Source organism: Callospermophilus lateralis, chromosome 9 (assembly GCF_048772815.1).
Source record: "Callospermophilus lateralis isolate mCalLat2 chromosome 9, mCalLat2.hap1, whole genome shotgun sequence".
NCBI classification, from domain to species: Eukaryota; Metazoa; Chordata; class Mammalia; order Rodentia; family Sciuridae; genus Callospermophilus; species Callospermophilus lateralis.
In genome coordinates, this window is record NC_135313.1 from 41,867,307 (window position 1) to 41,890,714 (window position 23,408).

Genomic DNA, 23,408 nt, shown 5'->3' on the forward strand with positions numbered 1-23,408 from the left:
TGATGTTTTTCTCAAAAATTCTCCAAAAACTAAGACTCAAGTGACAAAAGAGTTAAAAAAAAAAAAAAAAAACAAAGTGACTGATTCAAATGCTTTGTATCATACTAAGTGGTAACAAGAAAATAAAAAGGGGACAACACATTTGAGGACTTACAAATTTCAATTCTTGAAATTCCACAGGTACTTGACCTCTTTATAATCTCCAAATTAAAGAAACATTCTCCAACACTTCTAAGAGAATTTTGTACTTCAAAAAAACCAAGTAAAATCAAATTCAATCCTAATGAAAATGACCTCTGTTTGAGTAAGGAAATATCAGCTCATGGTGCCAGAGTCAATTAAGGCTTGTTGAAAATATCCTTGTGTTTATGTGGTATCACTTTAACTGTCGTGCTCTCTCTGCATTAATCTTGGGTAAAGCCATTTATTATGCTGGGTTGCCCTGACCCACACTGATGTTAGCTAGCTCTAGTTTCACTTCTCTGCTTGAAGAAAAAGGGCAAACAGATAAGAAAGTAGGAAAATCTCCTGGATTCTTCCATGGTGTGCAAATCCACTTAACACAATTAGAATGCCCAATTAATCTTAGCAACATGAGTGATGAATCATTTCTCCAGGTGTCTCTTCAAAAGAGAGTAAATTTAGTTCCAACATTTCCCTATTGTTTTAAACCAACTGTAATTTTGAAGATTAATGGGGAAGCAAATAATTGAACCCAAATATATATTCAAAAACAGTTTCACCCCAGGTATCAACATAACAGAATACTGACTACCCTGGATGCCAATTTTTCTAGGTACTACAAGGAACAATGACTAAATTCCATCATTTGTGTCACTTTTTGTATCTTGATTTGATGGTATCTCCTGCCATCTACTGATAGATAAAAAAAGATAAAAACAGATAAAAACAACTTTTCTGAATCATTTGGCAATTACTCCATACATGATCAATTGCCATCTTTTGTTTGAATATGAAAACCATCCAATACATCACGGTTTTTCCATCCAGAAAACAGCAGTAGGTTTGCTTCCAGTATAGAAAACCTTTGGTTGGCTTCACAACATTTTACACTTTGAAAGCATTATGGTATAGAAAAAAATACTGCTGGATTTGGAGTCACAGACTCTGGATTCTCGTGCCAGCTCATCCAAGGACACAGAATCTTATTCTGAGCTTAGATTTCTTGTCCTAAAATAAAAGTGTTGGGGTGGGGGGGACACTTCCTCCCACCTACAAGATGATCTAAGTTTTACAGAGCATTTGAATTCTTGATAAACTCAGTTCCAAAGAACAGGTCATTCATCGTTTTACATATAGCTCAATTAAAAAGTCAGAGTCCCTCACTGCCCCCTGCAGAAGGCTGCTCTCCATTTTGTCTGTCACCTCTAAACACTGCACATCCAGCCTGTCCCCAGTGTGCAGCCTCTTCAGGAGCTGTCTGCTGCTTCTCTGCCCATTGACACAGACATCTTCACTGTGAAAGACTCTGCATTCACACAAAAAGTTCGCATGGGAATAGTGATTAAGCTGCTGAATTTAAATGATTTCTCCAGCTACACTGCAGCTGACCCCAGCTCCCAATTGGGAGATAGATATATTTGATTCGTTTTCTAACCTTTGAAGAACAGTCAGTCCAATGACTCTTTACTTATCTGAGGGTCACTTATCTGGTAACTTCAAATATCTAGGACACCACCGAGAACCAAAGATGGCCAAGAAAAGGCCTCGGAGAAGCATTTCTAAAGGTCTCTAGCAGAAATGCATGTAACCAAACTCATTCACTGAAGTTCATGCACTTGACTTCAGAGTTTTTTCTGCTTCCTTCAAAGACATATATAATCAATATAAATAAATTTCCAAGCCTAGCCATGCTGATTTTTTAGCCATTGCTATTTAGAGGCAGCAAATTAGACATGGGGACAGTCTATTAGAGGCAGGGTCAGCAAGGTGACATCTGAGCATCTGACGATAAATAGAAAAATGAAAGTGTGTATTATCGTAACAAAATCTTCTAAGAAAGCAAAGTGTGTAATTCAGTTAAGAAAAATTAGTATTAAAATTTGCCAAAGTAAAAGTAGTCAGAAGCCTTAAAGGTGTCAGTTCTAGATAAGAAAAATTCACTATGTAGACTTTCTCAATTCTAAATGATTTTAGAAAGATTAAATATTCCTTAAAAAAAAAAAAAAAAAAAGAAAGAAAAAAAAGTCGGAAGTGGGAGGGCTGAGACAGCTGGATTCTTCTTTGGCCAAAGTTTTCAATGACCAGTTACTTAAAAGTTGTTGATTATCCAGGGATATGTCCCAGTTTGCTCCCTTACCCCATGCCCCCAATTCATGGTGTGTAGTGAAAGCAACATTAATTTTCCTTGATTGTTCAAGTTCTTCCTGTTGACGTCATTGGTCAATACCATGATGCCCTCAGGGCTGATAAAGTAGCAGGGCTCTCTACAGAATTGCCCCTGGCCTGAACACTGTTGCAATACCTTTGTCTCTTTTGTTCTGGTCTGTCACATCAATTTCAAGCTTGCCAAGTGGCTGGGATTCACAATTTTGAATGCAGTCTTCTTCCTTCAGGAATTTACCTGATAACTAAGTTATTCACCTAAGTCCTCAGCAAAACATTCTCTCCTTCTCTACTTTTCTAATTCTAGCAGAGTTTGAAAAGTCCTGCTAGGCAGACCAGGTAAGTCTCTCTCACACTTGACCTTAGTTTTCTCCATTAGTACTGTCATGTGAAGCAAAGTGTGTCAGAAGAACAATAACGTGTAACAGATTGCAAGAAAAAATAGGAATATGTTTCTGCCTCCCTCGGATTTGCCCTTTTACTGTTATGCACCGGGGTGTGAAGAAGCACAGCTTGGGAGGAATTTGGCCTGCTCTGTAAAGGTCATAAAAGTTTCCAACAGAAAATGATGACTCATGTTCCATACATCCTGATATTTCAGAGTGTTCAGGAAAGAATGCAATCTAGTCCAACACACCCTTTCTTTCCATCGTTTTCTTGCCAGCTCACAGTACTTGTGAATTTCACTACAAAGGGAAGTTCAACAGCCAAGGTGAGGGAAATTGCTCCTGTGAACAAAAGTTCAAACGCAGGGCAAGAGGAGGCAGGCCTCTCGGCACCCTGTGTTTACCAAAGAGGCAGGTTCCATCCAAACACACAGATCTTTCTCGTACAAATATGCTGCTCAGTGTTTTGGCATCTTTCAAAGCAAAGTTTTAGAGCCTGCTTTTCCTCCCCAGTACTGTACACACACATATGCACGCACACACAAACACCAGCTTTGAAATCGCATGGTATTGTCTCAGAACTTGAAACACATCCAGCATTTGACCTTAACTTTCCAACACCACAGGAAGCAGGAATTCTCACACCCTAAGGCCTCTAGTTAAATGAGCCCACAGAAATATCTCCCCAGAAGATGCTTAATTGTACATACTGCATACATATCATTTTCCCTTTTCACTGAAAATATACAAGGCCACACATTCAAATCTTGATAGAAACTCCTCATCCAACAATCAAGCAATATGGCTACATAAACACACAACTTGTGAGATCAATTTACCATCTGCATGTGAGTCTAGGAAACATGAACTAAAGGGCATTTTCTTTGCAGAGCTGTTGGGAAACATTCAGCTCCAACTTTTCCCTATCCTTGTGTAGGGAGAGCCAAGGGTTGGCCAAGTTTCACCCAGTCCTTATCCCTCAGCTGGGAACAGGCAAGGATTCTCAATGGAGGGAACCACCAAGATGACATGTAATGTGAGAGGCACAGTCTCTCCAAAGAAAAATGAGGGTGCTGTTATCAGAGGAAACAGGAATGAACTCGAGATAGGCAAAATCCACAGGTTAGCTCCAAAGCACTAAGGTGACATAATGCCAAAGCACGCTTAGATCTTTGCAAGTTGGTCAGACTACAAAGAGGATCCATGAATAATTGACTGATGTAAGCTTTTCTTCATATAGTATTATGTACCCCAAAGAGGAATAAAATAAAGTAAAAGTGGATGTAACACCAACTGTGTTAAGACCATGCAATAATTTATCTGACTCAATTCATTATGCCATTAAGAGATGGAAAAAAGGAAAAAAGAAAAGAGAGAGAAATCTTTCAAGCTTCTATCAATCCTCTTTCCAAATGTAAAATTGAACAAGAAACTTCTAATTCAGGAAATTATGGAAGCTGGGTGTGTAGCCCAGTGGTAGAGCATTTGCCCAGCATGTGTGAGACCTTGGCTTAGATCCCTAGCACTGAAAAAAAAAAAAAGAAAGAAAGAAAAGAAAAGAAACAAGGAAATTATAGGAATCTGAATTGGAAGAAATCTTTATGGGTCTGGCTCAACTACTTACTCAGTGCAGGAATTTGCTCTCTCTGCAAGATCTTGTAGTTTTTGCTTACATACATATATTTCATCATTGCACAGTTCTAATAAGCAGAATGATCTTCTTTATGTTGAATAAAAATCTGTTTGCTCTTGAATCCCACATATTGACTCTAGTTCGGCTGATTGGAAAAACTACAAGCAAAAGGAAGAAATTATCCACATTTTCATCTGACACTTTTCAAGCTTTTGAGTCAAGGCTACTCACTCCTCTAATAATAATAACAACAATAATAGTCGATCCCTTTAGGATGAATATCTCCAGTTTCTTTTAAGTTCCCAATGGCATTTTCTACCTCTTCATCACTCTTTTAGCCTCTTCCACGCAGGTACTAGTTATACAGACACAAATGCAATTAAGTTTCCTCCTACTTTGTTACAGAAAAGATTTCCAGTGGCTGAATTCCAGCTTTTCAATACCCCTTTAAGAAATATGATACCCAAAATGAAACACAACACTCCAGAGTCAGAAAGCAAATGTACTGCACTCAGCACACTTCACACATAGGCTACCATATGTCACTAAGTGTTTCGGGATCTGCCGTCATTGAGGAGGAAGTACAAGACTGCAGGGGAGTCAAGACAGAGTCCTGGGTTGTGTTCCAGTATCATTCAGTGTGAAATAGACCCTAAATAAGGAAAACAACAGATGTAATGTGCTGCTTTTCATACAAAACTCTTCCAACATGGGAATATCTTATCATAGTCACAATCTAATGTTGCCTTACACCCTCTAGGGGAAATTCCCTGGGGATGTGTTAGAAGAGGAAACTGCCTTGAAAGAATTTTTTCAGGCACATTAGAGCTGACAGAAATCAGTTCTGATGTCAGGACTGGGTAGGTGTAGGATCTAATGAGGAACACAGACCAGGTGCACTCAATGAGCCCTCACAGCCTGTGTTTAAAAAACCACCTCCTAGATGCTCCTGGCACTGAGAATTTTCCCTACCTCTAATCTGGGGGTAAGAAGGGAAAATAAGGATCGGGGAGATAGGAGGTTGTAATAGGAAGCAGATTTTTTTAATGGGATCTCAAAAGCACATTTCACAAGTTCAGTGCATTCCCCATGCCTGCTAGAACAAACAACATATAGGAGCCTCTTTTGATTTGCAGTTGATTGTAAACTGTCTGGCTCCATGTGATTTTACAACTGTTTCAGCTAATTCAGAGATTTAAAAACCCAGCCCAGGGAGCATCTTGTGCATTTATGAAGCATCTGAGAGATTACGGGTACTGAAGCTAGGGAATACTTTACATATCCCCAACCCACAACGCACATTCTTCTATTCCTAAGGTACGCATAGGCACAAACACACAGGACGTGGATCAGCATGGAGTGTGTGTATATGAGTGTGTGTGTGTGTGTGTGTGTGTGTGTGTGTGTGTGTGATAATAGTCGTTTCTTAAATCCAAGCTTAATTATTTACTTTCCAAATCTCTTAAGCAGTGATAATCAATTCTCCATACTTTGTCTAAAGCCTACTCCTGTGAACTTCTTATCCCTACCTTTGAAAACAATGATATACTATTTAACTACTAGCAGAAATGGAACTGTGAAGTTTGGGAGGATCCCAAACTGTTGTTTTATTTTTATTTTAGTTGCTTTATTTTTTTTCCATTATTTTGTCCTTATCTCTTGATTTGGAGTCTGTGGTTGCTGAACTGGACCAGGCTGGTGATTCTGGCTAGCACTGACTATATACATTGCTTCAACTGGGATTGTAGCATTTTTTCCTTTGGTGGCTCAGTCCATCTCCACATGAAAGGTGTGTCTCACCAACATTCTTCAGAAGCATGGAAGGTGTCCCTCGTATGTATTTAAGAGAAGCCTGCCAAAGTCCCTCCAGTTTGAAAAGTCAGTGTGACATATTTTGACTTTGTTGGAAGAGTCTCTACTTCCTATACAACAGTAACTGCTATATCCCAAAGGCAAAATACAGAAATATATGTAGAATATAAGTAAATATATAAATTCACATGTATTTTTATGCATGTTTGATAAACGGGAAATACGTCTATCCTAAGGACAGGGATATTTATTTGTTTGGCTATCTTGTTGGCCAGGTTATCCCAAGTGTCATGCCTAGAACAGGGCCTAGCACATGTTGAATAATTGATGTGGTTGAGAATCACTGATCCAAGTTCAACTCCAAGAAGTTATTATTCCTGGACCCACTATCCTCCTGATTAATGTTAGAAAGTAAACAATCCCATGCTGGCAAATAACAGCACTCAGAATAATGTGATAATGGATATCAAATGAGAAGCCCCAGTAGAAGATAATATTTGGATTCATGGAGATATTTAAAAAAATTATGATGCTGCTTTGCTCCTCACAAAATCATTTTTTATGTCTTTTTATATTATATTATAAAATGAGTTTACAAAGAAAAGGCTGGAAGTCCTGATCATCAGGTGTTTTTTTCTTTGTGTGTACTAGGAATTTAATGCCTTAATAACTTCTAACTCAAGTCAGTACAAGTTGTTGAAACAAGGACTAGGAGAAATGAATGGAGTCCAGATGCCAAGGAAAATCTCTAATGAGGAGGGTTGGGAAGCTGGTCTGTTGAGGACCCGATGTAACCAGGACTGTGAGAACAAAACTGAAGGATACAGGTGTGGTGGCCAGAAACCAGCAGAGCAGAAGGGCTGCAATCAGGAGGTCAGACAAAAAGGGAAAGTCCAGAGGAAGAGGACATCAGCTTCACTACTGCCCACCCTGAGGGATGGAAAAGAGAGGGGACAAGGCCCCTTAGCAGGCATGCTTGGACAAATAGCAGGCCTAGCTGATGGATAAACCAGGATTATTCTCAGGAATATCCTACAAGCAAGAATTAGCATTGGCTTTCTAATTATACAACCTTAATAAATTATTTCTGATAGATATATTAATAATGATAAGAAGAATAACTCTAAGATGTTCACAATCTCCTCAAAAATAAGTGACATTTTTTCCTCAGGAATTTCCCAAACTTCATTTTATAGTTTGTACATAAGCAAAAACTCTAGCTTCAATAATTTAGCCATGCTTATTGTGATCAATAATAGTAAAAACCAGTCCTAATCTGGGTCACATACATGTTAAGATTCTACTAGTTTCCTACTTGGTTTGAGAGTTTTGCAAAATGTGTATAATTGTGCACATTTGAAAATGATACAAATGTTTGTTAGGGGCTTCAATGTTTTTTTATACAGACTTACAGGTCAAAGACTTAGATCCCTCAGTGAAACATCGATTATCCTTCATTCCATATTAACTTTAAGGATTAGCATGTTTGGGTCTAATCTAATACCAACCACACTTAAACTGCTGAGGCCTGATGAGCAAGCCAGAATAAATGTGTGAGTCACTTAAAAAAAAAGAACTGCTCAGGTACATCAGAATCAACATTATCTCGACTTTAGAAGTGTTAAAAACCAGCTCTGAGGCAGAGAGCCCTGCCAGAGTCAAGATAACATGAAGAGATTCTCGCGTATGTGGAGCTGTGAGAAGAATGGAGAAGAGCCAGCTTCTGTCATTCAGTATGTAGTTCCAAGGGGCAGAACTAGAGCCCCTGGGACTGACTCCTCAGACCTTTCCCAGGAAAATCTAATGTCACTAACAGAGTCTGCACATATGGGAACCTGGAATCACTCCCAAAGGAAATTACATTGGAAATCCGTTGTTTCCAAGTCATCCCAAAGGAAGATGGAAGCTAGACCTTCCAATCCAAAATATCCACAAGTGACAAAACAGAATTTAATGGGTTGAGCTTTTTCCCCCTCACAACCTTAATGCCATTAGATGTATATAAAAATGTTTTTTTAAAAAAGTTTAAATTCAACCAAATTAATATCTACTATTTTGACTGCTTTTATTTAATAATTGTAGAGTAAATGTTGAGGGTGAAGATTATACTGACAATTTGTCAGAGATGTGAACATGAGGAAGGAGTACAGGGCTGCCTCCATAGGGTCCCAAGAAGCAGGGCCAAGGGTTTTACTCTGGCCCAATCTCTCAGATCATTGATTGCATGAAATATGGCAAGTCATATAATGACTTCTTGACTGTTCCCTCATTTATAAAATGAAGGGCTGACAATAATTATCATGGTGACAATAATAATAAAGGTAGCAATAACAATAGCTAACTAGGAAAGTTTATTAGTTGAACTTTGGTTTAACGCTCCCAATGCCCCTATGGTTTAAAATATGATAACTATTATTTCAGTTTTACAGTTGAGAAAACTGAGGCTTAGTATAATTTCCTCAGCGGTAGAGGCAAACTTATTGTGAAGTTAACGGCTCTGAAATTTCAGAGCCCTATCTTTGAATAGACCCCCTTCTAAGATTCTGTACCTAATTCTGTATTCTCTATCTTAAAGAGGATTTCTCAAATTGTATAAGTTCCAGGAGCCATAGAATTTGGATTTGTGCCTGATATGGACACAAGGCAGAGTTAAAATTCAAAGGCAGATGATCCAAATCCAAAGCCTGGAACCACTCCCCTTAACTGGCTTCCTTTGGAAGTTTTCTTTGTTTTTCATAATGTCCCAGTCTGTTTGTGTCCCCTCAAAATTCATACATTAAAACCCTAACCCTCAAAGTAACCATATTTTGGTTGGATGTAAGAGATAATTTAGGTTAACTGAGGTCCCATCATTTAACCCTAAGGAGCCCTAATTTAATTAGGGTTAGTTTCCTTACAAGAAAAGAAAGAGAACACAACTTCTCCATGTGCATCCCCCAAAGAAAGGCCATGTAGATCATAATGAGGAAATGACTGTCCACTGGTGGGGAGGACAGTCCTCACTGCAAACAGAATTTTCTGCCACTTTGGTCATGGACTTCTGGAATCCAGAACTGTCTGTTCTTCAAGTCACGCGATCTGGGACACTTTGCTATGGCCACTGGAGCAGACCCACACGCCATCCTGTGTTTGCTTCATCCTTGCAGTCTCTTGTGCCTCAACGATATGATGGCTTTTGTGTTATTTTATGTCCTTTAAAGGATCATTTCACCCATAGTATCGTAAGTGCAGTCAGGACAACATCTTCCTAAGCCTAATTTTATATCATTTCATTTCAAAATCAAAATGCCTTCTTCCTTTCGGGTTTCAGGGAAGCAGTGGGAATATCAACAATAAACAGTGGAAGTCCAAGTTCTGATCTCAATTATTCTTGATTTGCTGAAGATAAGTTGGGCTTCCATACACATGTCGTTCTAGCATCCTTAGGCTTAACACTTTCATTGCATGGGATTATTGGTCAGAATAATTAATCAACACTATGCTGCAGAAATTCCCAATATGATGTAGCAAATACTGTTTGATTACCTTTATATTATGTAATTTGTAACAATGATATGATTGTTTCAAATTCAACAAAGAATAGTAAACATACATCAGAACATATAATCAATTGCTCTCATTTTTACTGATTCCTTGGTTCTTATTTAATTGACTTTTACTCATTTATTCACACAGATATGTTAAATACTTACGAAGAGTCTGAAGGGTTAGAACAGTGTGGTAGGTGGAATTAGGATTAGGAATATGCTAGGATTCCCATCCCTAGCATACTACTACTCTTGAGTATGATCACCTGTGAATATGGCAAGCTATCACTTCTGTGATTATGTAACATTCAGTAGCAAATATGAAAAGATTTTGCAAATGTAACCAAAGCGTCTGGTCAGTTGACTCTGAGTTAATTAGAAGATTATCCTGGGTGGACCTGGGCTAATCAGGTGAACACTTAAAGGAGGCTTTAGCAATCAGAAACAGTCATGCTGGCCTTGAAGAAACAGGTTGCCATGCTGTAAGAAAGTCTCATGGATTGAATGCTGGATAGTCTCTGGGAGATAAAAATACCCCACCCCACTTCTATCTGAAGCCAACAAGAAAAACCTTGGTCCTAAAACTCCAAGAAACTGAAATCTGCCAACAACCTGAATGATCTTAGAAGACAACTCCAAATCTCAGATGAAATATAATTAGGCCAACCCATGCATTTCTGCCTGGTGGAACCCTGAGCTCACCCTGATAAGAAACACCTAATCTGCACCTAGACTCCTGACCTGGGAACATGGTCAGATAGAAAATAAGTATTGGTTTAAACTGCTTAGCTTATAGAAATTTGTTACAGGTAATAGAAAAATAATAGAGATAGGAAAAAATATAGTCAGGTCCCTGCCTTCCTGTAGCTTTAGCTCTACTGGGGGACATGGGTAATAAGCAGCTCATAAATTAACAAGAATTCTTCAACTAGTGATATGTACAAAGAAGACTGTGCAATAGGGTAGTAGGGGAGAGGCAGACTGAGGATTGGTAGGATATTTGGTAGGATCTCCAGAGAGGGCTATGGTGAATAATGAGAGGAAAGTCCTCTGTATCAGAATGAGTTTGAAAAGAACATTCCAGGCAGAGAAAACAGCAAGGAACAAGGCCTTTAGCTACAGTGGCCATATCATTACAGAATTAACTCCAAGAACCACATGGAGACACTGCTACATAAACTCATTCGCTCAACGAATATTTAATTTAATATAAATGTATAACTGCCTCAAAAATATGCTTCAGTAGAGTGCGTCCTATTGGACATTAATCAGTTTAAGTGCCATTAGCCAAAGTTCTAATTATAGGAGACTTTTAAATTCGGCTTTTCTTCAACCTTTGCCAGGCAGAAATGTTCCTTATAGGACATAGTACTTAGCACATAATGGAAATTCTAAAGGACAGCTATTGGATTGGAGTGAATGCTTCAACTTATTTAAAGTTTCATGTTTGTTTGATTCCTTTGGTGTAGAATGTTGTTCCCTGGTAAGAAAACATAATGATAGGCCACAATTAAATTTTGCTCTATCTAAAACTTCTGATGTATAATTGAAGATCTCAATTACTATGTATGTAATAGCAGGATTATAATAAATTGATAAATATAAAATGAGGTAGCATTGGTAGTTTTGCTAGTGGACTAGCATCCATCGAACTCTATATAATAGCACAGTGCAGTGTCATTAACCCCATGCAACTTTAAATAACCCTATAGTATTATTATTAGCACATTTTTAGAAAGAAAATTGAGGTATAGAAAGATTAACTTTCTTAATATTATACAAATAGTGGGAAAGCTGGGACATGAACCCAGATGAATGACTCCCGTCAACCACTAGTTGTAAGATAATCACAACAAGGACTAAAATGAATTGAGGATTTACTACGGGCCAGGCATGGCTAAGCACATCACATATATTAACTAACTTAATCACACAGCAACATTCTGAACTAGATACTCTTAAGTTTACATAGCCAAACTAATTACATTTGGACATTTTAACTTCTTCTTAATCATAGATTTCTTTAGTTAGCCCAAGTTGTCTTTTCTGCCTTCGTCTGTACTCTGTCTTGCCATTGCTTGGTCAGTATTCAAGGGTCGGAATAAGGAGCTTCCCTCTGGCCCTCCCAAAATTTCAAATTTGAGTTTTAACTAAAATGTCATGCCCTGCAATTGAGGATAATAGAATCAATTAAATGGAATGTGAATTGCTAGTCTGCAAAATAACCTATTGTAAGAAGCATTTAGTAAATGCTGGTGCTAATGAGACCAGAGTACTCCCTTGTGTTCAAGAGACCAAAGTGACCTCCAAATCCAAATGAAGTCGAGTATTTCTCAATCTAAGCAAGGTGGCAAAGTTATATCCTAAGGACAGGATTATGGCTAGCATGAGGAAACTTCCTTTTTAATCAATTATTTTGTAACTATCCAGGGTAACAAATCTGCAACAGGAGGGATGTGGTCTATATGAAAACTAGGAAAGGAGATCCAAAAAGGAAACACCTGCCAGTGTTTATTCAGCTTTGTCCTGGAAAGAGAGGACAGTGAGTCTATTGCAGTGTTTTTCAAATTGTAGGCTGTGACCCATTGGTAGGTCAAAAATTGATTATTGGATAGTGACTGACAATTTTAACAAGACAGGAGAGATCAGAGATTATTGCATGAGATTTGGTTCAGTGTTATTTTGTGAAACTTCTGTTTCCACTGTAAAATAAATAAATATATACACCTATGTATGCACACATACACATTTGACATACTCTTTGATGTGGCAATACATTTCTCTCCATGGGTCTCTTTGAAAACTATTAGTACACTGATGTTAATTTTTCTAAACTGGTGGTTCTTAAACTTTGGGATTTCATAGAACCACAATTCATCCTTGAAACAGGAAGAACAAGGAACAATAATACGGTTGCCAATATTTTTACTCTGCCAAGTTTAAATATGACAAAGATAATGCTACTCTCCCTACAATGAAGAGTTTTGACATCAAAAATTACAATGACATAATCATGAAATACAGCACATTCTTTCAAATTCAGTATTTTTCGTTTTATGGTAAGTCTACTGCATTGCTCTTATATTTTTTTTCCACTTCAGATTCATGAAATCCAGCCAAATCCAGGAGAACAAGATGTGGCTGAGCAGTGCATAGTTACCCTCACTCACCTCAGTGAAACATCTTTAGCTATATCTCTCTTTTGCTTCTTTTCTGCACTTGCTAAGCTTCTGACGTGTAATTTTATACTGGAGGAGGTACAACCTCTAGTACCATGAGCCAGAATAGAGGAAATGAACACTCGGTTTATTATGCCAGATAGTTCTTTCTTCATTAATTAGTGCCTGGCTTCATAAATGCTCCCTTGTGAATTTGAATAACGTGAATCGACTTTTCCCAAATCTTATCATCAAAGAGTAAGTGAGTAAGATTACATTTCTGGACCTACAAGCTGGAAAATTGGATATTTCAGGCCATGTAACTCTGAGGGACAATCAAAGTTCAGCTCATGATAATTCCTGCTATTTTAACATCAGTCTGATTAGTTCCCAAAGCTAACCCCAGAAGCTCACACACTGTTTACCAGGTTTTCCAATGCTTCTCGTGAAAAGCATGCAGTAGCTCCTTGTTCCTGGCTTCTGCATCCAACCCACTTCCACTTCGAGGGTGCCTTTTAAATGCTGTCATCTCAGCTTCCAGAGCCTGGATCTGATTACCTTGCTACCTGAACAAAAGCCAGGCCAGAGCAGACATTGTAAGCAGTTCTCCTGACCAATTTGTTCATGTTCATCCTCCAATTGCTATCAATGATTTGACTAAGAAGGGCTCCCGAAAGTTGTCAGCCACACCCCTCACCACTTCATGGTGGGTGACAACCCAAAGCAACCAGCTAGCCTCCCTCTTAAAGATATCTCCTTAGCTTCAACTTTTTAGGGGTTATAGTTCCAGAGATCTGACTATAGTAGTGTTGCATCATGACTAGGGCACAAGTGCCAGAGCAAGAGCATTTATTCAAGACCTACGAACTCGTAAACTTGAAAACTAGAACATGCTTCCACGTTGGACACAAGTTAGCCCCTGAACTAGTCATATAAAAAGGGGGTTGCTAAACAAATCATCAGCATGGACAAAATATAAGGAGCTCAATCAGTCATTTCATTTTATACCCGTTAACACATAGATTATATGCATTCAAAAAGACAGTCCTAATGAATCAGAACATATCTATTCATTGAAAGGAAATTCCAGTAGCACTTAAACTTATAAATGCTTTTCCAGCAATTAGTTCAACTTACCAGATATACTTAAAAATAATATAATTGCATTTCTTTTTTTTTAAATCCTATAATTCAGATAATATTTTTTTTCTAATTTAGATCGGGCTTCCTCCCATTTAAACTAAATTAGTTCAGTCTTGTGTCAGGGATATTTACACTTGTTTCTCTTGCTGGCTTCATTACCCTCTCTCTGCCCTGATTCTTTTAAAGGTCAATCCCTGAACTGGAAAAACTCCATCTTCCCACGTTTTCATTTCTCTTACACCCTGCAGAGGAGTGAAATTAGCAGTGAGAGATGGACATGCCTAATCACCATAGCAGATTGTGGTTCTAAGTAGCTGCTGCAATGAACTGCATACACCAGTTATAGTGTTTCAAGTGCAGACCGAATATTTCTTTCCTTGAAGGGTTCTTCAGCTGTAGGTGAACACCATCTTTCATAATACTTGAAATTCAGCAGCTCATTCTCTGTCTCTCTTGTGCTCCTAAAACTTTTTTTTTTTTCTATTATAATGCTGTCCTTCTTGCCCACAGGCCTGAATTTCATTGAGAGCTTCTCCACATCTTTATCTTTTGAGTTTTCCTTGTTCCACCCCCATGTCATATTGAAGGGTCTTAATTACAGGAAATAACTAATAAATGTTTGCATTATTTAATTAGATCATGCCATCAAAACCTTCACGAGGAAACTCAGTCTTCACAAGTTGGAGTGCTCAGTATCACGTAATGAGAGTCAGACCTGAAAAATCAAGTTCAAGTCACTTGATTTCTCAGTCCTCTCAAAAACTGCCTTGGCTGTGAGCAGTGACTAAAGAATACCATATTGTTTTTAAGGTAGAAAATTCAAGACAATACTAACAAAAGTACTCTGCAAAAATGTATTAAAATATTCATTAAATTACAAAATGTTCTCACTTAAAAAAGCCTTAGAACTCAAATATGCTAGTTTTATAAATGATAAAAGTAAGACCCAGAGACACTGATTTCCTTTTGGGTTTTATTACATCTCATCATGTCTGCCATGAATCAGGCCTGATATGACAATTGTGTCTGTGCAGTGGCCCAAAATAGTTTAGGAAGAGTAACCAATAAAACCAGCACCTGAGAACAGCTAGCCAAACCCTACCCCTTCTCCTCTTGTCACCTACTTGTGTTACCTGGGTTTCTGGCTCTTTTCATTTTTTTCAACTGGAATAATGCCATAGTTTCCCTAAGGCCACAGTTTTTTGCAGCAAACAAATGTGAGCCCAGAGAGAGAGAGAGGAATTTGGAACTACACATTTTTAGCATTCAGAGATAATTCAAGATGGTTCAAGTACTTTCTAAGTGTCAACACCCAAGCAAATGCTCTTGCTACCCCCAGTGTTTGCCTGCAAAAACATTTTATTGCTGAAACATACTGCATTGCCAGAATGTTTTTGATAAAGAGCATTTGTCGCAGAGGGTTCTATATAGATACAGTCTCGCTTTCCTCAGGGATCCTAAATTTTAACCTGAATATGTAGAAATTACAGAAAGAAGATTAATAGGTAATTTATAGAAATCCATTATGTGGATGTTCATTAACTCAAAACACAGAGCAGAATGAGAGGAAATGGTTTTATATTGCTACGATAAGGATTTAAATTATCTATGAAGAAGAACTTCCTGACAAATACCAGACTTGGTTACCAAAATGGTTGTGGAATTTCCTTCTCAAAGCTTTCAAATGAATATCATTTCCTTTTAAGACTGGGTTAGAAGTTGTTGTTGTCTTTGAATTTGGGTGGGGTTTTTGTTTGTGTTGTTGTTGTTTTGTTTTGTTTTTGAAATAGAGGACAAAACTGTATGACCCTAGACATCCATTTGTCAGGATGCTTCAAGGAACAACTTCACAAAATAAACCTCAAAATTAACAATTTCAAACTAAGGCTTACTAGATCATATATGAATACATGATCCGAGTAACTCCATATCATATACAACCAGAGGAATGGGATTAAAATTGGAATGGGTTGTACTTCATGTATGTATAATATGTCAAAATACACCCTACTGTCATGTAGAAACAAAATAAATAAAATTTCTAGAAACAAAAATAAATAAAATTTCCAAAACAAAATGAGACTTAGTAAACTCTAAAACATGTGACCAAAAAATTTCTAGAATTTCCTTCATAGTGGAGATTTAAGATTCCATTTACAGTAGAATGGCATCATGAAGAAGGAATGGAAGGGTAGAAAAGATTGGATAAGAAAAGAAAAAGTGAACCATATCAATATGTTCACCTTACTATTCTATCCAGAGCCCTATACTTCGCCAAGCATCCATCTATTTATGAAAAAAAAAAAAAAAAAAAACAGTGGAAAACCCACCCACTTCCTTAAAGTATTGTTTTTCAAGATCTTAACAATATCTTGAGACAACCACATGAAAAGCACCATAATATTAGAAAAGCATTATTAATAGATTACTTTTTTAATTTAAAGGTTTTTGCCTTAGTTCCTGTTTGCTTTAGGATTCTGCAATGAGAAAAGCAAAAGCTAAGGGTTATTGTGATGTTAAGGGGTTTCCTGAGGCTGAAAAGAGACAACTTCAACACTTCATTAGGTACTGCCTTGTATTGTCTTCTAATTGCTTCTTGTGCGTAAGTCTTGCTTTTCCCAAAAGATTTGAGTTCACCAGGATAAGGACCTTGATTTATATTTCTTTCATATTTTCTAAAACTCTAAGTCTACACTGAGCACGTAGCAAGTCACTTAGAGTAATCGACTGATTTACCTGGAAATAAGGGCGAGGCCCCCCTGTATATTTCCCTGAAAGTGTGCTACACAGTACTCTTTGACAGTACTCTGTAAATGAGCAAGGCAGAAAGACACAGCAGAAGGGGTATTACTTTTTAATATAGTATATGCAACACAATATATCAACGACTTATGGGGAAAAAATGAAATCACATCTTCAGAGCCAAGAGGCTGAACTAAACAATTAGATTAGTAAGGGTTTTTATTCATTTATGTATTTAACACATATGCTGCTTACCACGTTCCAGTCACTGGTCCAAACAGTTCACAAACATTAGCTCATTTGCTCCTAATAACAATTCACAGCAATAAGATAAGAATTATTATTATTATTATTATCCTCATTTTATGATAAGAACCTGGGGCCTAGAAAGAATAGGCAAAATGTGTTCAAGGTCATACAACCTTCCTGAATTTGAACCTGGGAAGTCTGGCTTATCATTTATTCTGTTTACCAAGGAGAGAGAGCTCCAAAAGTCAGAGAACAGGAAGAGCCGCCATTTTCAATCTTCAGCAGTTTCCATTTCAGTGACCAGAAAGCTTTTGCTATCTGCAAAGAGAAGTATGGGGGGAATAGGGTAGTGATGAGGGGAGTGAAGGGGTGAAAACTTGCTGAGATAATCTGATGAAAGAGATGAAATAGGAGGCGAAGCATGTAGATGTATTAATGTACAAAAGGGGAAAAAAATTGCCACATGGGAGAATTGAATAAAATTACCCACTTCATCACATTATTAGGAAACTTATATCCCCTTTTTTATCAAGGATAGGGAGAAAGGGAACATAGACAATTTTTAGCAGAATGGTAAATAGTTTTTAGGAGAACTTAAAACCATTGTTGTATGATCTTGGATAATATACAACAGCCTGGGACAAAGTTCAATGGGCTCCTGAGTCAAAGATTGAAAATGATTCTCTATGGGACTGAAGTAGGGCACAGTGGTGGGTGACTATTTTAGTCAGCTTTTTCACTTCTGTGACTAAAGGACCCTAACAGCACAATTATAGAGAAAGAAGTTTATTTGAGGGCTCACAGTTTCAGAGGTCTTAGTCCGTAGAAGGTCGACTCCATTTCTAGGAGCTCGAGGTTGAGCCTGCACATCATGGTGGGAGAGGGTAGTAGAGGAAAGCAGCTCACATCATGGTGACCAGGAGGCAGAGAGGGAGTCCACTCTCCAGATACAAAATATATACACCAAAGCCACGCCCCAATTCCTACCTCTTCCAGCCACACCCTACCACTTCAGTTAATCCCACGAGGGATTAATTTACTGATTAGGCTAAGGCTATAACCCAATAATTTCTCCTCCAAATCTTCTTGTATTGTCTCACATGTGAGCTTTCAGGGGGCACCACATCTAAACCATAACAGTAACGAAGTTCTGTCCAGAGAAGTTGACAGACTTCAGTCTTTCTCCCTGTAGGATATGAGTTTAGTCTTACCTGGTTAATGCAATTTCAGCAAGACTCAAGGTAATTGTGTTCCTCTTTAGGTGGATCCCATCGTGTAGAAAAGAGAACTTTGCACAAAGTTCCTCCCTGTGATAGGAGTGTGGAAACATGGGAAGATAAGAGGGACCTTGATTTTGAGGTAGGTTCTAAGGCTTCATAGCAGGTCAAAATATCAGACTTGGGGGTATTATTTTCCGAGCCCCAACAAGAGCATACATCTGATCCTGGAAGGGTAGTATTTAAGGCATCACTGCTCACATCCATTGAATAGAACTTCTCCACACCTCAAAGGGAGGCTGGAAATGTGATCTTTAGTTGAGTGCCCTATGTTAAAAACAGTATAATTCTATAGAAAAAGTTCTTTCCTGTCATCTGGATTTCTACAACATCTCTGCTTAAATGGCTGTGGTCCAAAAGGAATTCTCTTATCAACCAATCCAAGACAGCACCCTGGACACTCTCTGGGCCTTTACTGTACTTTATTTTTTCTTTCCAATACTTACCACTGTCTGACAACATTGCATTGTATTTTTATTTATAATCGGTGTCCAACTCCCCTTCTTTTAGAACATGTGTTCTATAGGGTCAGAGACTTTGTCTCTTGTTCAATGCTGTCTTCCCAACACCCAAGAATCACTCAATATTTGTTAAATGAATGAATAAATGATGAATGAATGGTTTTATAACTTGATTTCCTACCTGTTGACCAATAAAAAGTACAAGAGTTTTGTTATCTTAACTAGTGCCAGAATTCTTGGGAAAGGGATAAACTCATTCATGATTTAAAAAAAAAAAAAAATCTTCTTGGGGTATAGGATAAGACTCAACATTCAGTATTTGAGTATGATTTCCCTTTATGAACAAGGAGAAAACAAGACAGACAAGTAGGAACAGAAGACCCAGCTATCATCCCAACTATGACCCTGAAATTCCATTAACATCTGCTACACTCAGGATGAATACCTTGAGTAGATTGTATAATGCTTAAAGAAAGGTCAGGGTTCACAACTGGGCAGATATAGAGAAGTTCAAGATGGTACATGGGGACATGTGCACCAAAGAGCCAGAGGAGGCCTTGAGAACCCAAGCCCATCTGGAATTTTTGAAAATCTTAGAGTTTCTAAAGTGACAGCACATAGAGAATGGGTGAAATCCATCTTAAATGCCAACATTCTATATTATTTTTGCTTTATCTCTCATTTAGACAGCAACTCCTTTTACCTGTTGTTATCATTGATGGGTTATTATGGGGACTTTGGGAAAGATTAGAGTCATGTATTCACGTGCTTTTCATCATTAATATTCCCAGTGGAAGTGAATAATTTTTTCACTCTGCACTACTTTGGCAAAGGATAAGGTACAGAGAGGACCTTCAGGATTTTCCAAAAACTGCCCCCTTACTTTCTGCCTGTACCCACTACAGGGTGCAGGGGGTACAGGATTCAGGGTACATCTGATTCACCAAGATGCAGTCAGATATCCTTCAACCCCACCCTGATTTCTGTCTAATCCATTTGATCTTAGTAACATGCCTTTATCCACCATCTTTGGTATTTAGCCTCACATTAGACTTTTCTTTAATTAAGAATATTTTCACAAAGCCCTTTGTTTTATAATGTAATCTTACAAGTTAAGCTTTAAGAATAGTAATATGTATAAAAAGTATTAGACAGAGGGGTTCAGGGAATAAATAAAGACTGTTAACAATAATTCTTAAAGAACTTCATATTCCTGGTTATCTATTATTGCACGTAAACTATCCTCCTGTAGAGACTATGGATGTCACTATGTTGATTTTTCTTTCCGCTCATGTGGTTAACTCGCTCATCCAACCCCAATACTGCTTCCTACTCAAGAGGCCACCCAACCTTTGAAAATTTTTTGAAGTCCAATATGGGGATCCAGAGGAAAAGATACATGGAGTAGCCAGCTTAAATTTCTCTGCCTCATTAGTCCCTGGGAAAAAAAGACTTTCCATTCTGTAGGCTCATTCCAGGACTCCAATCACTGTCATAATTAAATACACCAATAATGCATGGGCCAAGCAAGGAGGCTACTAAGCTGCCTCAGGGTAAGATATTGTGACAAAGAAGTGAGTAGTACTTCTATAAGTAGTTGTTTTTGTTTGTTTTTTGTTTTGAGTTTTGTTGTTATTGTTTATTTGTTTAGTTTTGGTACTGGGGATTGAACCCAGGGGATCTTTATCACTGAGCCACATCCCCAGACCTTTCCATTTATTTATTTTTTTTCTTTGAGATGGGGTCTTGCTAAATTGCTTAAGGCCTCACTGAGTTGCTGAGGCTAGCCTTGAACTTGCAATCCTCCTATCTCAGCCTACCAAGCCACTGGAATCACTGGTGTGCACCAGCATGCCCAGCTTCTAAGTATTTTGTATGGAAGACTATACAGATCTTGGGACCAATGCCTTAGCCAGTAACAAAGTAGGCATTTTCCTAGAGCAACCTGTATGCTTATGTGACTTGCACACCTAAGGTAAAAGTAGGCAGCTGGTGGTCAACTAGAAGATTTAAGTTCCCAAATATAACCTGTCCTTCCCTCACATTCCTGGATGGCAGCAGAGTTGAGCCCCTCTTTAGTTGCTACCCCTGTGTATCTATATACCCTTATTTACCTACCTGCCATTGAGGCAGAATCTTGCAAAGGTGAACAAATAAATTCATCTTTACATCCCCAGTGCCTCACACTTATTTCCCATGGAAAAAGACTATTGAGCTCCCCCCACCCACTTGCATTCTCTTGTTTCAGTCATTATTCTTAAACAAGTCACTTTCACTTCCAGGAGTCCTTTATCTGTCATTGTATTAGGTCTAAACTTCGCTACTTAATTTCCAAGAAACTTCATAGTATGTAACTGATAGATTCAATTTTAAAATTTTTTCTTCTAGAAAAAAAAATGTTACCAATTTCTATCAGAAATAGGATGTAATTTAGGAAAACTAAATGGTGAATTCAGATACATAGAGTTACCTCAAATTCTAACTCATTAATGGCGTTTTCTTTGGTTGTGTGCTTTACCCTTATATTAACTCTTGCTGCCTTTAGAGTCCGCATCTATTACTAACTATGATACATGCTGTCTTTTACAGGGCAGGAGGGTCTGCACACCATAGCTCTTTATAATTCCCATGATTACTAAGCTAGACAACATATCCACAGAAATAATTACTTCAAATAAAAGAGAAAGGGAGATGGAATGGAAATTATGGCCAAAGGCCTTTAGTTTTATCTGTAACAGCCTTCTAAAAGAATACATAGATTGTTTCCAAGGATGACTACAGCAATCTCTCCCATGCTGCTTCCCATTTTGCCATGGGAAAGGTTGCTGCTCTCCCCATAACTTTGTGGCGTCTATCCCATTAGCTTGAATCTGAGCTTGGCCTGTGACCCGCTTGGACCATAGACTGTGGTGGAAGTGACAAGGGAGTGTTCCAGAGCCTACCCTTTCTAAGAGTGCTTGCAACTTTTGCATCTATTTCCTTAGGATATGAGGCAGCACATAAAGAAATCTGGCTTCCCTTCTAAAGGATCAGACAGAGTTTCTGGAGGCTGAAGAGAAAACTCAGTATTCTAGTTATCTAAGCTGAAGCATCAGAAATGTGAATAGGGCAATCTTGTATTTATCCCCCCAAACTACAGCTGAATGAGCATGCCCAGTGGAGATGACCCATTCCAGCTGAGCCTTGCCTAGCCAGCCACAGAACCATCAGTAAATAAAATGACTGGTACTTCAAGCCACTGGGTTTCAGGCTGATTTGTTACACAGCAATAGATTACTGCTATAGTTGCATTATTCAAAATTAATTTTAAAAAATAAATAAGTGTACATGTAAATCATTCTTCTTCTTAAGAAAGAACCTCTCTCCTTTCCCACCTTACATTCCATCTCCCTAACATCTCTATTTATCCAGCTGATTATATAATCTCCAACAATGCAATGCAAAATCTGTGCAAATCAAGGCAAAATCAGGGTGAAGTGATTATAATGTGAAATCATCTTGCAAAATGTGTAGAAAATCATAAAGTTGATGAAGGTAATGTTAGAAAAGCCCTTGAATCATGGGCAACTCTTCTGACAAATGAAAATCTGCAGCTGGAATAGTTAACATTTTGAAGAAGATAAAAAATCCACGTGGGAGATATACAATAAGTGCTTCAAAAGGAAATGATTTGAATGTCAAAATTCAAGAGAGGCTCTTGGAAAATTGATGAAGCCCTCAAATATTTTTGAAATGATGACACTTTTATGATTTGCCCACAGAAGTCAAATGAAGAAGGACATGGTATCGCGATACTGAATAATTTTGTTAGAAAATTTAACTTCTCGAAACCAACACTTGATTCAACTTTTGTTCTAATAGTTAACACACTCCTGACCAACTAAATTTTTTAAAATATAAGTTAAATTAATTTTAATAATTGCTTTGCTTTATTTTTTTTAAAGGATAAAAGTCTCATCAAATCTTCTTACCTTTTTGATTCCTATTTTTAAGTATTCACTTTAAGTGGGTATCAGTTATCTGAGGAAATTGAGGAACTCAGTACATGTCTTCAACTCATCTATTCCTAACTAGCAGGTATATTCATTAAGGGTGGAGTCTTGGGTCAGGCTTTATAAATATTCCCTGGATGCTACAGATAACAGAAGATAGAAATTCAACAAATGAGACAGCAAATGACCTGCTGATTGATTGGCTTAGATGCAGATATTGCCATTGAAGAATAGCATTGTTCCATTATCAATCCCTGACCCAATATGGGCTAGCACTTTTTCTTCTCTAAACTTTTCATAGAAGACCTGCTACAAACTTCCTTCCACTTTCAAAGACTGGATACATTTAAAACCAATTCAAGCATGTAAAGTCGTTTTAGGAAATAAGCCCTATGTACCTAGGGCTCAGCTAAGGAGGACTAAGTTTGAGAACAGGTGTGCCACTTCACTGAGCAGGAATTTGGAAATGTCAAACATTAGGAACACTCCAGCTCAACCCGCCTGCAGTCACAATTCTGGGCACGTGTCAACAAATGCCTTGCAGAGACGGGCATTTTAAAAGATCTTTCACCATGGATTCAAAATTAGGTAAAACCAAAAAAAAAAAAAAAAATTTATAAAGGAACCACTTTGGGGAGGGCAAAAGGTTTCTAAAAAAAAAAAAAAAAAAAAAAGTGGTCAT